This window comes from Canis aureus, chromosome 1 (assembly GCF_053574225.1).
Source record: "Canis aureus isolate CA01 chromosome 1, VMU_Caureus_v.1.0, whole genome shotgun sequence".
Taxonomy (NCBI): Eukaryota; Metazoa; Chordata; class Mammalia; order Carnivora; family Canidae; genus Canis; species Canis aureus.
Window position 1 is genome coordinate 90,330,285 of NC_135611.1, and position 15,917 is coordinate 90,346,201.

Sequence of the window (15,917 nt, forward strand, 5' to 3'; positions counted from 1 at the left end):
GCTGTCTCCAGCAAAACAAGCAGGGATGCTTATTTACGGGCAGTGCCGAGAAAATGTATTATTAGAAGGACTGAGCCGCGGGGAACTGTGTGTCCTTGCAGTGTGGCCTGCTGAGCACCCCAGGTGGTGGGTGGTTTCAGCCCGCAAGTCTAAGGACTTCAACTGATCCGTCAGTAAGGACAGGACTTATTCACCTGCCACAGAGCATCAGGCTGTAGCTGTGATAAGACGTCTGCAAGGTGCCCTTCGAAAGCCACCAGTTTGCTGCCTTCCAGCCTTGCCTTTGTGGCGCAGATCGCTGAAATAGCAAACGAGGACACACACGCTCTGCTGTTGTGTGTATTGAGCCATTTTGAATTTGTTCTCTTCAACCACCTTGGCCCGCACCACCCCCCACACCCCCTCGACCAGCGCTAGCCAATGTCTCCTTTGTGAGCAGTAAAGATACCAGAGAGATCTGGGTGATACAGTCAAGCAGAAGAGGCTGCAGCTCCAGGACTATCCTCTGGGGTTCTGTGATACCCCCTCTCACCCAGAAGTCTTTGTGGGTGGGCGCCCTTGAGGTCAGATGACTGGGTCCAGTGCTAGGGCAGGACAGACTCTGTGGGCGTAGGAAAGCCGTGCAGAATACAGCATTCTGCCAGGGCCGCACAAACCCCAGAAGAGCCACACAAGCACCCCCACTGGCCTGCCCGGGTCACATTCAGGTCATGTGACTTGGTCAGGAAGAGAGAAGCTTCTGGAAGGAAAGCCAGGGAGACTCCATAGCTGCTTTACACTGAGCCTCTTATGCCCAGAGAAGCAAGTGATGAGGAATCACACAAGGTCATCTGGTCAACCCCCCCAAGCGCTCCAGCAGGGCCAGCAGATTTTGCCGAGGGTAGGGGCATTTCATTGTTCCTTGAGGTCGGGTAGCTTTTCATTTCAAGTTGCAGTCACTGGTGTTCCTCCCTAGGGCACCCAGATGCTCACACAGAGTGTCCTCCGTGCTCCCCATGAGCACAGACAATAGCTGGACTGATGGGCAGACGTTTGCTCTGTGGACCTTCCCTGTTCAAACACAGGATGGTCCCCAGCAGGCTGCGCTGATGGTGGGCAGAAAGGAAAGGAGGCCACTGGGTGGTGAGAAGACATGCCTGAGGAACCTGGCACCTCTCTGTGGGGCGTGAGGAGGAAGGGGCCCTTGTGCACTCCTGTGCCCTCCCAGTGTTGGAGGGTCTGGTTCCACCCTCCCCTGGGTTGTGACGCTGCATTCCAGGCTCCCAACCCCTGTCACTGCCCACCCACCCCTGCTACCATGGGGTAGCAGCCCATGTCGGCCAGTTCTCTCCCATGGCCTGATCCTGTACTAAGCACTTCCCAGGCAGCACCTCACCCAATCCTCTGAGCTGGGTTGTCACCAAGCTCCCTGCTCCTGCCTCCTTAGCAGCCTCTGGGTCTGTCCCCATCTCCAGGGCACCTCACTCCTGGATTGCAAGGAGAGCACAGGAAGTGGTCTCTGCACCACCAGCTTGTCCATCTTCAGTAGCTTACACTATTCCCTGTTTCGAGGCCCTCAGTAGTTCCCTCACATCTTCCTCAGCCTGGCCTTCCATAATTTGGACTCAACCCATCACACGCCTCCCAGAGCCTCCAACTATGCTAAACCCAATCACCACATGGGTCCCTGTGACCTTAGAGACACAGGTCACAAATAAATAAAATCATTAAAAAAATAAAAATAAAAAAAAGGCAGCCTGGGTGGCTCAGTGGTTTAGCGCCACCTTCAGCCCAGGGCGTGATCCTGGAGACCCGGGATCGAGTCCCACGTCGGGCTCCCCGCATGGAGCATGCTTCTTCCTCTGCCTGTGTCTCTGCCTCTCTCTCTCTCTCTCTCTCTCATGAATAAATAAATAAAATCTTAAAAAAAAAAAGAGAGAGAGAGACACAGGTCACCCACTTTAATAAAATTAGGTTACTCACACTCTCCCCCTGGTGTGTTCAACAAAGCACTGAGGCTCCTTAGGTTCTCTCATTTCTGGTCTCTTCACCAAGCAATGTGTCTGTGCCATGCGGAGAAGCATGGCCCCAACCGGGGTGGTAAAGGGTGGCCTTTTCCTTACCAGCAGATCCATCGGTAGACAATCAGGGTGGACCAAAACAGTGCACCCCTTCTATATCCATTCATCTAGAGGGAAGGTGGCCAACATAGACATGAATCCAGTTTTATAAGGGAAACCCAGGCCTCCCTTCCCAGCTTGTTCCAGGGCATGAAGGGAGTTCAGCATCACAGAGTCCTTGCTTCTGTTCTCTGGCTGGTAGCTGTCGTCCCTCATTTCTCATAGACCGGACTCTTGGAACCTGCTTTTCTGGCTGTATCTTGTCACTAGTGAAGCTTCCATGACCAGTAATGATGGCACACAGAGGAGAATGCTTCAGACCGTGCTTATGGCTAAAGTGGGAGAGTCTTCATCTCTGAAAGTGTGTTCTATGCTCTTTGGAAAAAAGGCTAAAATTCTTTCCTCTTGTAGGCCACCGAACATACCGTGCTTCATATCAAGAAAGGTGAGGTCCAAAGAGGGCTCCCTAGGTCAACAACACGAGATCTGCCTCTTGCCCTAACCTCACTCACTCTGTGGGCAATAGGGAGCAATGGGTCTATTCTCGCCTGCCGTCGTAGAAACACCTGATTACGAGTCTCAGTACTAACATTCAAAAACACTGTAAGACTAAAGTAAAACACCATCTGAGTAGACTTCTTTCCTATAAAATGAGATTATATACCCTGCCTGGTCCATAATTAGAAGAAAGATACTCTTCCTTTTAGTAAAAATAAAGAAAAGAGAATTTAAAGTGGTCTATGATTTTTTCCAAAAATTAGGTGGGAATTAAGGGGCACCTGGATGGCTCAGTCAGTTAAGCGACCGACTCTTGATTTGGGCTCAGGTCATGATCTCAGGATTGTGACATCCAGCCCTGTGTCAGGCTCTGCACTGACATACATGCACTTGCCTTCTATTAAAAAAAAAAAAAAGAAATCGAAATATCACTTAATAATAAATTCTTGCACTGTGACATCTAAACAACCATACTAAAAAAAAATTTTTTTTTAAAGATTTTGTTTAAATTTATTTATTCATGAGAGACACAGAGAGAGCGGCAGAGACACAGGCAGAGGGAGAAGCAGGCACCCCGCAGGGAGCCCGATGGGGGACTCCATCCCAGGAGTGGGATCGTGCCCTGAGCCAAAAGCAGCCGCTCAACCAGTGAGCCCCCCAGGTGTCCCCAAAAAGACAGTTTTAAGTGAATCTTTGCTGATAACTGTCACTACTGTTGGTTTTTTCTCTCCATATTTGTTTTTCCCTCTACAATTCTCCATTTCTTGTAGTAAATCATGACACATTATAGTTTACATCTGTACTGAATAGTTGTACATATCATTTTCTTAATGTAAAAGGCAGGAATCTAGAAACCAGAACCATAAGGGGCCCAGGCCAAGGGAGCTGTGTGTCCTGGGGATCTCTGCCACCTTGTGTCTACATCTGGATACTGCACCATCCTCAGCACCGCCCGGTCCGGGAAAGGCGGAGTTCTCCCTCTGCACCAGCACCAGCACCAGCACCAGCACCAGCACCAGCACACCACCAGCTCCAGCACAGCACCAGCACCAGCCCCAGGACCAGCGCCAGCAGTGGGCACCCAGCCGCAGACCGAGCCCGCCCCCGTGTCATGGGAGAACTAGCACCATGACACTCCAGCAGGGGAATGTGCAGGAACCCTAGAATAAAGCCCGAGACTCTCTCCTGGTTTCCTCCTTTACACCTGAGACTCTGAGCAAGTTACTTTCCCTTTTTGAGACTTCTGTGTCTACACCCGTAGCACGCAGGTGATAATAAGAATGCCTGCCTTCAGACTTGTCGCCATGGAACCTCTAGAAAGCCACATGGGTGTGATGTCGTTGTGATGTCGTTGTAAAGATTGAAATAACCTAAAGTGCCCACAAGTCACTACAACAGTGAATGCTTCCTGAACAAATGAAAGAATGAATAGAACAGCTCACTGACCGAACCTGGGGAGAAGGTCGGTCCATCAATCCAGCTCGTGGAGTCCCACTTCCAAATCCCTAAAGAGAAGAAACTGATTGGCCTCACTGGGTTTGGGTCCATTCCTGCTGCTGAGAGAGTAAAGGGAAACCAGGAAGGAGCTGGTCCCTGCGAACTGGTTTGACATCCTGGGCGGTGTTCCCTGCACCACCAGAGACTCTGGTCCAGGCAGTGGTGGCAGCAGGATGTAGGTGGGAAGACCCCTTCTGAAACCAAGTCAGGTCTTACAGGGGAACTGCTGTGATAGGTAAGAAAGTCTAGGCTAAAGTTGCTAGATGCTGAACAATGAACTTCTAGAAAGCCAGATGGAGGTGGATTGACTTATATCTGCCTCTAAAGAATCAACTGATGGAAGTATCATTTTTATCCCTCTTCAAATATACAAAAATGGAAACCCAGAGAAATGAGATTTTTCAGTCGATGTTACAAAAATAATGGGTTCTAAGCCAGAACCCGAGTTCTCCACATCCTAGTTGAGGTTCTCTTCCAACACAGTACCATAGCCCCAAAGGGCAGCCTCTAGAAGAAACTGTGGGACTTTTTTTTTTTTTAAGATTTGATTTATTTATTTGAGAGAGCACATGAGCGGGGGGAGGGGTGGGGAGGAGGAGCAGAAAGAGGAGGAGAAGCAGACTCCCCTCTGAGCAGGACCCAGGACCCCAGGATCATGACCTGAGCCAAAGGCAGATGCTTCACCAATTGAGCCACCCGGGTGCCCCTTGTTTTATTTTCTTTATCAAAATGATAAGAGTCTTAAAATCTGAATCTGTTCTAGATTTGTACACTGCTATGAACGTGGTAGTAGTGAGCGACTGAATTCTAAGATACCCAAATCAGGCGTCTTGCTCTGGGGACAGCAGATGCAGTTTCATTTAAACGCTGCCTCTCACCCACCCACTACAACACCTGCGGCTTCTTGTGTCAGCGTTGGCATCACGACATAGGTTGCATTACTGCTGACTCTCTGTCGTCTTTCATAGGACAGAGCTGTGGCCCAGTTAGGGTCTCAGTAGGAAACAGGTGCCACTGCCAAACTGGGATGCTCCCCGGGGACTTCATAAGGGACAATTTGGCAAGATAAAGGCTGGCAGAAGGGGAAACCACAGAGGATGCCACGGTACCAGAGCCAGCAGAGCCACGAGGGGAGAGTCATGTGGAAAAGAGCCTCCTTGAGGGACATGAGCAGCCCTCGGGGCCAGGAAAGGACAGTCCAGGGAAACGGAGACCCCAGCCTCACTCCCGTCCTGCCCCCCAGTCTCTACCGGAGCTCCCGATCGGCCAAACTGACGCCAGAGGCCAGGAGGCCCAGGGAGGTGGTCTACACAGTCACCCTCCGGGGAGAGCAGGGTGGATAGGTGGAGAGGGGATCTGGCTGGGCCCGGGAAGCTGTGCAGCACCGAGTGTGTCCTCTTTAATATTTATGCCCCTGGAGCCCAGAACAACCCTCATTTAAGATTTACATCCCTGGTGCCCCAGAAAATCCTTGATAGTAAGGGAGAAATTGTAGTTATATTTCAACCACATTGCCAGGCGCTAGAGATAAAAACATAAATGTTAATAATCATTTGGCTGGAAGGATGAAGCATGAAGGCTGAAGTAGGAGGGAGGAAGAGAACTCTGCGGAGGCAGGAGGGTCTGATTGACTGGAGGGTACGTGTTTGGGGGGCTCCAAGCCTCCTCTCTGGCGACTGAGTCAGGTGCCCCCAAGGGGGAGGTCGGTTTGGGTAACTCAGGAAGAATACGTAGCCCATCCTTTAAAAAAAAAAAAAAAAAAAGCAATACAAGTGCAATCCATCTTCAGCTATCCATGGGTCCTGCACAGGATAGGATCACTTACGCTACACAAACAAAAAACAGAAAAATTGTAGTGACTCCTTCTGAATACACAAAAGAATTGAGAGCAGGGTCTCAAGGAGATATTTGCACAAGCACGCACATGGCAGCATTATTCTCCATAGCCAGAGGAAGGAGCAACCCATGTGTCTATTGGTGGATGAATGGATAAACAAAGTATAATATATACCTGCAATGGGATATTACTCAGCCTTAAAAAGAAAGAAAATTCTGGGGTGCCTGGGGGGGCTCAGTCAGTGAAGCATCTGCCTTTGGCTCAGGTCATGATCTCAGGGTCCTGGGATCGAGCCCCATGTTGGGTTCCCGGCTTAGTGGGGAGTCGGCTTCTCCCTCTCCCTCTGCCCCGCTCCCTGCTCATGTTCTCTCCCTCTCTCTCTCAAATATATAAATAAATAAATAGTCTTTTAAGAAGAAAGCAAGAAAGAAAATTCTATCACCTACACAACACGGATGAACCTTGAGGACGTTATGCCAAGTAAAATTAAAACAGTCATTGGGATGCCTGGGTGGCTCAGCGGTTGAGCGTCTGCCTTTGGCTCAGGTCATGATCTCAGGGTCCTGTGATCGAGTCCCACTTCAGGCTCCCTGCATGGAGCCTGCTTCTCCCTCTGCCTGTGTCTGCCTCTCTCTCTCTCTCTCTCTCTCTCTCTGTTTCTCATGAACAAATAAACAAATAAAATTAAACCAGTCACAAAAAGACAAAAATACTGCATGATTCTGCTGAGATGAGGAACTTAGAACAGTCCGATTCCTAGGTGCATGAAGTAAAATGGTGATTTCCAGGGGTTGGGGGGCAGGTGCTGAGGTATCTGGTTTAACAGGTACAGATTTTCAGTTTTTACAAGATGAAAAGAGTGCTGGAGACCAGTGCACAGCAATGCAAATGTACTTAACTCTCTTGACCTGTGCACTTAAAAATGATTAAGATGGTAAATTTCATGTTGTATGAATTTTACCATAATTTTTAAAGATTTTTTAATTTAAAGAAAAAAAAAGTGGCTTAACCCACAACATGTTCATCTCTCATGTCTACTACATGTTCATCAAGGATCAGCCAGGGGCTCTGCTTGGTGTTACTACTGGCCTTCCTCTGGACCCCACCAGGGGAACAACCACCTTCTGGAACGCTGCTGGTTTCCATGGCTGAAGAAAGAGATGAAGATGAGTCTTTCCCCCCCTGAACCTGATAAGCTCAAGTGCCCACAGAGACGTGGAGGCACGAAGACCAATAACTAATGCAGATCTAACAGGTATGTCTAGAAAGATCCATAGGTAGGGCTTCCTCCACAAGAGGCTGACTAGACTCAGGTAAGAAGTTGACTGCGTTTTTGTGGTGATAATATATATATATTTTTTTAACCACCAGCCTCTCCTAAAACTGTGACTGCTTGAGATTTTCATTTTTTTAAGATTTTTTATTTATTTATTCATGATAGACAAAGAGAGAGAGAGAGAGAGAAAGAGAGGCAGAGGCAGAGGCAGAGGGAGAAGCAGGCTCCATGCAGGGAGCCCGACTCAGGACTCAATTCCGGGACTCCAGGATCGTGCCCCAGGCCGAAGGCAGGTACTGAACAGCTGAGCTACCCAGAGATCCCCTACTGCTTGAGATTTTTAAATGACCCTTGGTTCCTCAGCGACCTTTGGGCAGCAAGCAGGCTGAGAAAGCTGCCCCTCCCCATCCCCAAGGGTGTCCTCTACTCATGTCCTATTCAAATGACATTTAGGACAGTGATCAAAAAAACCAAGCAGAGCCACAGGCCATGGGCAGCACAGATGGGGAAATGACCCCTGAATCAGGCAGGGTCCATTCGAGAAAGAGAATTCCCTGCAGAGGCAGAGGAGTGTCTGCGTACCCTCTGTCTGCATCAGGCCTTGCACCAGGGATGCTGTGCAGCTTCCCGTTCTCCTTCTGCAAAGGAGTGGTGAGTGCATGAATCCTATCCTGAAGCCACTGCTGCATGTGGGGTCAGCGGGTGGGGGGGGGTCCCCAGGTAACCCAGCATGCTAGCCCCCTGGTTTCCAAGTGGATGAGACTGCATCTCAATCACTAAAGTACAGGCTGTCGTGAGATCCCAGATTTTGAACTGGATACTGACACTGGATAGGACGCCTGGGTTCCCAGGGCCATGAGAGAGGGATGAGAATATCCTGTGCACAGCAGGAAGGGAGGCTGAATGCGGGGCAGCCGGTGGGTAGAGTGCGGTGGCCTTTGGTGGCATTCACTAGGCATTCCAATTTTCTCCCATTCTGGGTGCACAGCAAGGATGCACTCTCAGGCCCCCTTGTAGCCAGGAGGGGCTGAATGATGAGTGTACATTTTTGCTTTTATTTTCACTGGTTATACCTGTCTTCCAAAAAAGGTGGTCTGTGAATCAGCATATGGGAAACTTCAACATAGAAGAAGAAGAAGAAGAAGAAAAGAAGAAGAAGAAGAAGAAGAAGAAGAAGAAGAAGAAGAAGAAGAAGAAGAAGAAGAAGAAGAAGAAGAAGAAGAAGAAGAAGAAGAAGAAGAAGAAGAAGAAGAAGAAGAAGAAGAAGAAGAAGAAGAAGAAGAAAGGAAGAAGAAGAAGAAGAAGAAGAAGAAGAAGAAGAAGAAGAAGAAGAAGAAGAAGAAGAAGAAGAAGAGGGATCCCTGGGTGGCTCAGCGGTTTAGCGCCTGCCTTTGGCCCAGGGCGCAATCCTGGAGTCCCAGGATCGAGTCCCACGTCAGGCTCCCAGTATGGAGCCTGCTTCTTCCTCTGCCTATGTCTCTGCCTCTCTCTCTCTCTTTGTCTAAAATAAATAAATAAATAAATAAACAAATAAGAAGAGGAGGAGGAGGAGGAAACAACTACAAATAAAGGTTTAAGTTAAAGCACTCAAAAAAAAGAAGAAAAGAAAAAGAAAGTGGGTAAAAATAGTTCATTGATACAATAAAGCTCTGGAGCAAATGGGAGAGAATATTAAGAGAAAGGGGACCAGTACTGGCACAAAATGGGAGGAGGGCCACCACTCGGGCCCCCATGACTGGCAACCTGCTGAGGTCTGGTGGCCTGGAGGCTCTGGGTCACTTATCTGCTCAGCATTGGGGTCTCCAGCCCATCGCTGACCCCCCAGAACCTGCGTGGAGATTATAAAGCAATCATATCACCAGTGAAGTGCATTCTTGGGCAAGACATGAAGGTTAGACTTTGTATCTTCCATGGCATGTGGTTGGTGCCACTAGCTCACTAACTCCAATCTCCCACGGAATCTCAGACCTGCTAGCTTTTTCTGGAGGAAGAGGCCAGTGGGAAGGATCCGCAGGCGAGCACTCAGGTATAATAGATTATTTAATCCAGATTTGTAACAGAAATATTTTTAGAGGGTTTTATGGGAATTTGTTCTTCTATTTTATCTTAGTTGTGTATTTTCTTTAAATCGCCCAACCCTGGGACTTGCAATTTTTTAAAGATTTATTTATTTATTTGAGAGAGAGAGTGAGTGAGCACACTCAGGAGGAGGAGCAGAGGGGGAGAGAGAGGGAGAGAATCTCCGGCAGATTCCCTGCAGGGCACAGAGCCCGCTGTAGGGCTGGATGTCACAACCCTGAGATCATGACCTGAGCCCAAATCAAGAGTCAGATGCTCAATTGACTAAGTCACCCGGGTGCCCCAGGATTTGCAAGTTTAAAGCCATTCTGCTGGAGTGGGAGAGGTTGAGGGGAGGAAGGTGTTATGATGACTTAAGACAGTGGTGATGGCTCTGTAGTTACCAAGGATTCCCAAAGGAATGAGGCAAAGTAGGTGAGCCAGCCAGCTACCACCTCAACCCAGAAAAGCAGCACTGAAGGCTACCCTGGCCGATCCTTTGGGCAGGTGCCTTGGCTTCCGCCATGGAATTCAAAGAGAAAAGGTCTTCGTAATCTTAAAGTCAAAGATCTTAGCAGAGCCCAGAATGGTAGCCGGCTTTCTGGTAGGAGGCCCTCACAGCTGAGCACTTGCCCTGGGCCAGGCTTTATATAATTTAACACGCAGTAGCTCATTACATTGCTGCAAAAATCCCAGGAGGCTATGGGACGCCTGGGTGGCTCAGCGGTTGAGCGTTTGCTTTTGGCTCAGAGTGTGATTCCGGGGTCCTGGGATCGAGTTCTGCATCTGGCTCCCTGCAGGGAGACTGTTTCTCCCTCTGCCTGTGTCTTTGCCTCTCTGTCTGTGTCTCTCATGAATGGATAAATAAAAATTTTTTTTTTTAAATGCCAGGAGGCTGACCCTCATCATCCTTACTTGACAAAGGACAATAACGGTGCTGAGAAGTTGGGTGAATTGCAGGTGGATTCCACAGAGGCCCCGGACCACCTCTGTGCAGAGCATTTAGGTCTGGACATAGTTTGCTTTTATGTTTATTTTGCTTTTTGAAATACAAAACTACGGAAATATCAGAGAGGGAGACAGAACATGAGAGACTCCTGACTCTGGGAAACGAACAAGGGGTGGTAGAAAGGGAGGTGGGTGGGGGGTGACTGGGTGACAGGCACTGGGGGGGGCACTTGATGGGATGAGCACTGGGTGTTATGCTATATGTTGGCAAATTGAACTCCAATTAAAAAAAAATAAAAACAAAAAAAGAAATACAAAACTACGAAACAAAGAGATGGTCTATTTGAAAATGTGCACATCAATAGACGTGCACATTTTCAAAAGAATGTACTTGAAAAGGGAATTAACCAAGAGAGAAAAGAAAAAAAAAAAACCTTCTATTTTGAGGTCTCATTCCCCATTTCTCCTGGGTGCACTATCGGTGGCTGCACTATTTCTTTGTATACTTTCCCATGTGTATCAAAGCCGGTGTGGCCTTCCTAGAGTTCTTGTGCATCAGTTAATACCTTTTAGGGAACCCCTTTTGCTGGGAACTAGCTTGAGTGACTTCCGTTGTCTGCAACTAAGAACTGTGATTCATATGAGGTTGTTGGGTTTCTGTACCGATGCCCTAAACATTCTTGTAATTCTCTACCCATGCCTCCCGTCGCCTCCACTGGGGTCTTCATTTTTTTAAATATTTTTTATAGATTTTATTTATTCATGAGAGACACACACAGACTGAGAGAGAGAGAGAGAGAGAGAGGCAGAGACACAGGCAGAGGGAGAAGTAGGCTCCATGCAGGGAGCCCGACGTGGGACTTGATCCGGGGTCCCCAGGATCATGCCCAGCTGAAGGTGGCGTTAAACCACTGAGCCACCGGGGCTGTCCTCCACTGGGGTCTTCAGATCAGTTCTCCATCCCTGACTCTGTTGCTTTCAGAAGTGCCATGACTCATGCTGACACAAACCCCATCCTCCCATCCACTGTCATATCTAAATAACTCCCCCTTGTTCTGGAATGGTCCCAAACTCCCCACTTTGTCCAAAAATAATCAAATCAGGAATGCTCACTGAAGGACAGGGTTAGGACCTGTTGCCTCAAAGACAAACATGTCTTGAATTTTTTAGAGGGTTTTACGAGGATTTGTTCAGGACAGAAACTGAAGTAGCCCCACAGAAGAAAAAATAAAGTTCTAAGAACCCAAAGGGGGGAAAAAAGTCAGATGCCAGGTGCTGCTTTTATGCTCCATTTTTAAAGATCTGATCCTTTTTATTTTTTATTTTTTGTAAAGTATCTTAATATAAAATTTAAAATAAAAACAGCCTAAAAGAGCCCCCTTTGAAGGGTATGAGAATGGATAAGATTGATTAAATGGCATCTTGCTAGACACGTCTATTTAAAAATTGGTTAAAAGTTATTATTTACCCAATGAACCATAAGGGCTCAAAAAAAAAAAAATCCTAACACAATAACAGTCCCTCAGGTAAATGCCCCTTCAGACAGTTTTTTAAATGTGTATCATTTATTTGATAAAGCATAGCAGCCTATCCAGAGAGGAGTTATGGTCTGCTGCATAAATAGGCATTTGGACAGCTTTAAAAATGCATACTCTTTACACCCAAATGCTGAGTGAAAATCCCAACAGAAAGTGGTTATTATGAGCAAAGAGCAACCACTTTTCCAAAGCAAGAGGTGATCCAGCCAAATGGTGTCTTTCAAACTTTTGCTTCTCCAAGAGCTGCATTAAACATCACTTTATTTATTTATTTATTTAAATGATCACTAATCGCTTCTGGGTCTGGGTCAAGAGGCTTCGGGGTAACAGTGAACTGACCTGCCCTGAACTCAGGCTGATGGGTGTTCTTACCTTATGTGCCCACCGACATCACCTGGGGGCCTACCCAGGCCCCACCCCAAAGAAGCCAGGGCTGGTTCTAAGAGCTCCTCAGGTGATTCTGATGCACAGTCAGGATTAAGAACCCTCCAGGCTAGATAAAGAATCTAAAGCCCAGAGAGGCCAAGTGACTTGCCCCAGGTCACACAGCAAGCCTGGGGAAGACCCAGGAATCTGGACCCCAGGCTTCACTCATGCTGCTCCTGTATACTCTCCCTGTGCAGAGTTGCCTTTTTGGTTTACTTTTAATGCAATTTCACTCTTCTTTCATTACAGCTACATTTAAAGCATATAAATATTATAGAGTAGTTATACAATTACATTAGCAAACATTTAGGAAATGTAGCAAGAGGAAACACACTTCCATGACCCAAATACCAGCTCAGTAAGTATTTGTGCATTGATTGTACTAGATTTGTGTTGATTGTACTAGATCTCGTTTTCTTCTTTATAAATTATCCCTATTTGTAAATGTGAGTTTGTATGTTTGTGTATTTTAAATTTTTATGCCCCAGGTACTCTACCTCACTGCCAATTCTCTATTGGTTTTAACTTAGTTTTAAAAATAATAGATGTTTGGGTGCCTGGGTAGCTCAGTCTGTTGAGCATCTGACTCTTGATTTTGGCTCAGGCCATGATCTCAGGGCATGAGATAGAGAGGTGCATCCAGCTCCTGAGTATGGAGCCTGCTTAAGAGTCTCTCTCTCTCTCTCCAAAAAAAAAAAAAACCTCTCTCTCCCTCTCACCTATTCCCACTAATGCATGCTCTCTGTCTCTAAATAACAACAACAATAATAATAATGGATGTTCACTGGATTCGAGGATGTTCACTTGAATTCAATGAATACAAACATAAGATAAAAAATAGGGATCCCTGGGTGGCTCAGTGGTTGGGTATTTGCCTTCAGCTCAGGGCATGATCCCGGGGTCCTGGGATCGAGTCTTGTATTGGGCTCCCTGCAGGGAACCTGCTTCTCCCTCTGCCTGTGTCTCTGCCTCTCTCTTTGTGTCTCTCATGAATAAATAAATTTTTAAAATCTTTAAAAAAAAAAAGCATCAAGCTTGCAGACAAGCCACTAACCCTGTGAAAGTCAGGGCCTCCTAGCTGGGGCTCCGGCAGGCCCGGCCCCCCAGGCCATTTGGATGCCTGAGGCCCAGCGCACACTCTGTACCCCGGAGATAGAGCGCTGGAGGACTCCGGTCATTGACTCCCCAGCCCAGCCTGCGGTTGGAAAAGCAGCCCACAGGGAGGCACACTGATAATTCGCCTCATTTCCAAGGCAACCCAAAGGCTCAGGATGCGCCCGATCTAAATGTGCTTTCAGAAATGCCCGAAACTGCCATAATTCAAGGACTTGAGGTCTCCTGCGCAGACTAACCTTTGTTTTCCGGCTCTCCTCCTGCTGCCCGCCCGGGATGGGGAGGCAAGATGTAAATAGAGCCATTCAGTGAAGGCAACACAGGTGGTTTTGTCTTTGACTTTTGTTTTTAGACATCAAAAAAGGAAAGAAAAAAAAGAAACTTGTTGCCAAACGAGTGAATTTTGCAGAAAGCAATTGAGCAGTGTTTCAAGAGCCTTGAACATGCTCTTGAAACCCCGACCTGGAAGCTCTTATCTCTGGGCAACCTAGGGATATGATCACTCTTGTGCAGAAATACTAAGAACCCAGGCCCTGGAGGCCAAGCAGCAGGGTTTGAATCCTGACTCTCCTCTTTCCCTGCTGGCATGTGACTTTGGACAAGATACCTCTCTCCGTACCCATTTCCTCGTCTCTAAAATATGAATAATACTTGTACCTCTCATTGGGCCCTTGTGAAGGTGTGGTCAGTTAACCCATGTAAGCCATTTGGAAAAGGACTGAGAAAGCTTTGTACGTGTTGGCTGTTGTCCTATTTAATAGTGGAGAGTGTTAGGGAACTAGTTAAATCAACAACGGAATATTATGTAGCAGGAAAAACCACTGTGGGAAGATAAATACAACATAATGTTAATTGAGAGAGACGGAATAAAGACAACTTTACACAAAAATACGATATTGATCACATAAAATTGCAGCAAAGCATTAGATATGTCCAGACTGTGAGATCATGAGCATTTTTATATTTTTACATATCTTTTTTTTGAAGATTTTATTTGTTTATGAGAGACACACAGAGAGAGGCAGAGACACAGGCAGAGGGAGAAGCAGGCTCCCTTAGGGGAGCCCAATGCAGGACTCAATCCCAGGACCCCAGGATCACTCCCTGAGCCAAGGCAGACGCTCAACCACTGAGCCACCCAGGCATCCCTATTTTTAACTATCTTATGAGGTTTTTTATGATAAGCACCAATGCCTTATAATCAGGAATAAACAGGTGTTTTTTTAAATAAAGAAGGATCTTGGAATACATAAATGTATCAAATACTGCCAATCCTTTTCTCCCAACATCAGTGCCCTCGCAGCCCCAAAGTGGAGGTTAAGGGTTGTTTGTCTATTCTCTTCATCTCCCCACTGTGTGTGGTCCTTCCCCCACCACTGCCGTCCTATCTTTTCACTTCCCTCCTTTCTCCCTTACTTGGCTTCCTCTCAAAATAGGGAGTCTGTGAACTTATTCAGGCTCAACAGTAAAAGATTGCTAATGCTTGAAGTGTTAGGCTTCCCACGAAAATATATGTTTTACCAGGGAACAGAGACAAAGGATGACATCCCTAATAGTAGAATTTCAGACACCATCAAGACAAAAGCGGATGCTATTAAATAAGCAGGAAGGAAAGTGGTTTTCCCACGCGTGGGAAATCAAATCCTGGTGATTGATTAGGCTAAGTCAGCTCAAAACCATCTGACATGGACGTCTGGGTGGCTCAGCGGATGGGCAGCTGCCTTTGGCTCAGATCGCGATCCCGGAATCCAGGATCGAGTCCCACATCAGGCTCCTGTGAAGAGCCTGCTTCTCCCTCTGCCTATGACTCTGCCTCTGTGTGTGTGTGTGTGTGTGTGTCTCTCATGAATAAATAAATAAATCTTAAAAAAAAAAACCGGACAGTTCAAGGTGCGAAATCTTACCTCCTGAGAGGAGCAGGCCTTGATCAAATTACTGGGAATGAATAAACCAAGTTGGAGGTAGGTTGGAAGAGAGCTGTAGAAGGGGCAAGTTCACTCAGGAGAGAGGCTTCCTGTTTTCAATATAATATAGGTGTGAGTGAGCCTTTGGGGTGTCAAGAAGGAGATCCCGGGAAAGTATGCTAATTCCTTGGTGAGGGCCAGAAAGACACCAGTGGCTTCCAGGATCTAGACTTGCCTGGCTTTCTGCCCCTCCCCAGAGGTAGAAGGAAGGAAAACTGAATGCCCTCCCCAAGTTCAGAGGGTGCTGCACTGGGTAAAGGACATGTCTGGAATTGACATTGTCTGAGCCCTGGTTTGTAACGAAGAAATCAGTTCGTAATTTTAAAATTATTCATCCCCCCAGTGTCCCCTCCGCACCCCTCCGCCGCTTTCGCTGTGGCCTCATCCCAGGAAGTAGCAAGTCAACTGTATCCAATGAGGGATTAAAGATAATAAATAAAAGAGTAGCAATTAGTTGTGTGTGTCCTGATTTAAGAGGCCGGGCTGCCTGGGTCACGCTCAAATGGCTTATCAAATTTAGGTCTATTATGACTGTCTTGTACTTCAATTGATGATTGTGCTCACGTCTGAAGGCACTTGTACCACGAGGCTTTCCAGATATAAAAGAATTTAAGCATATAGATTGGTCTAGGAGTCTGTCATTCTTATAGCACGAGGCAAAAG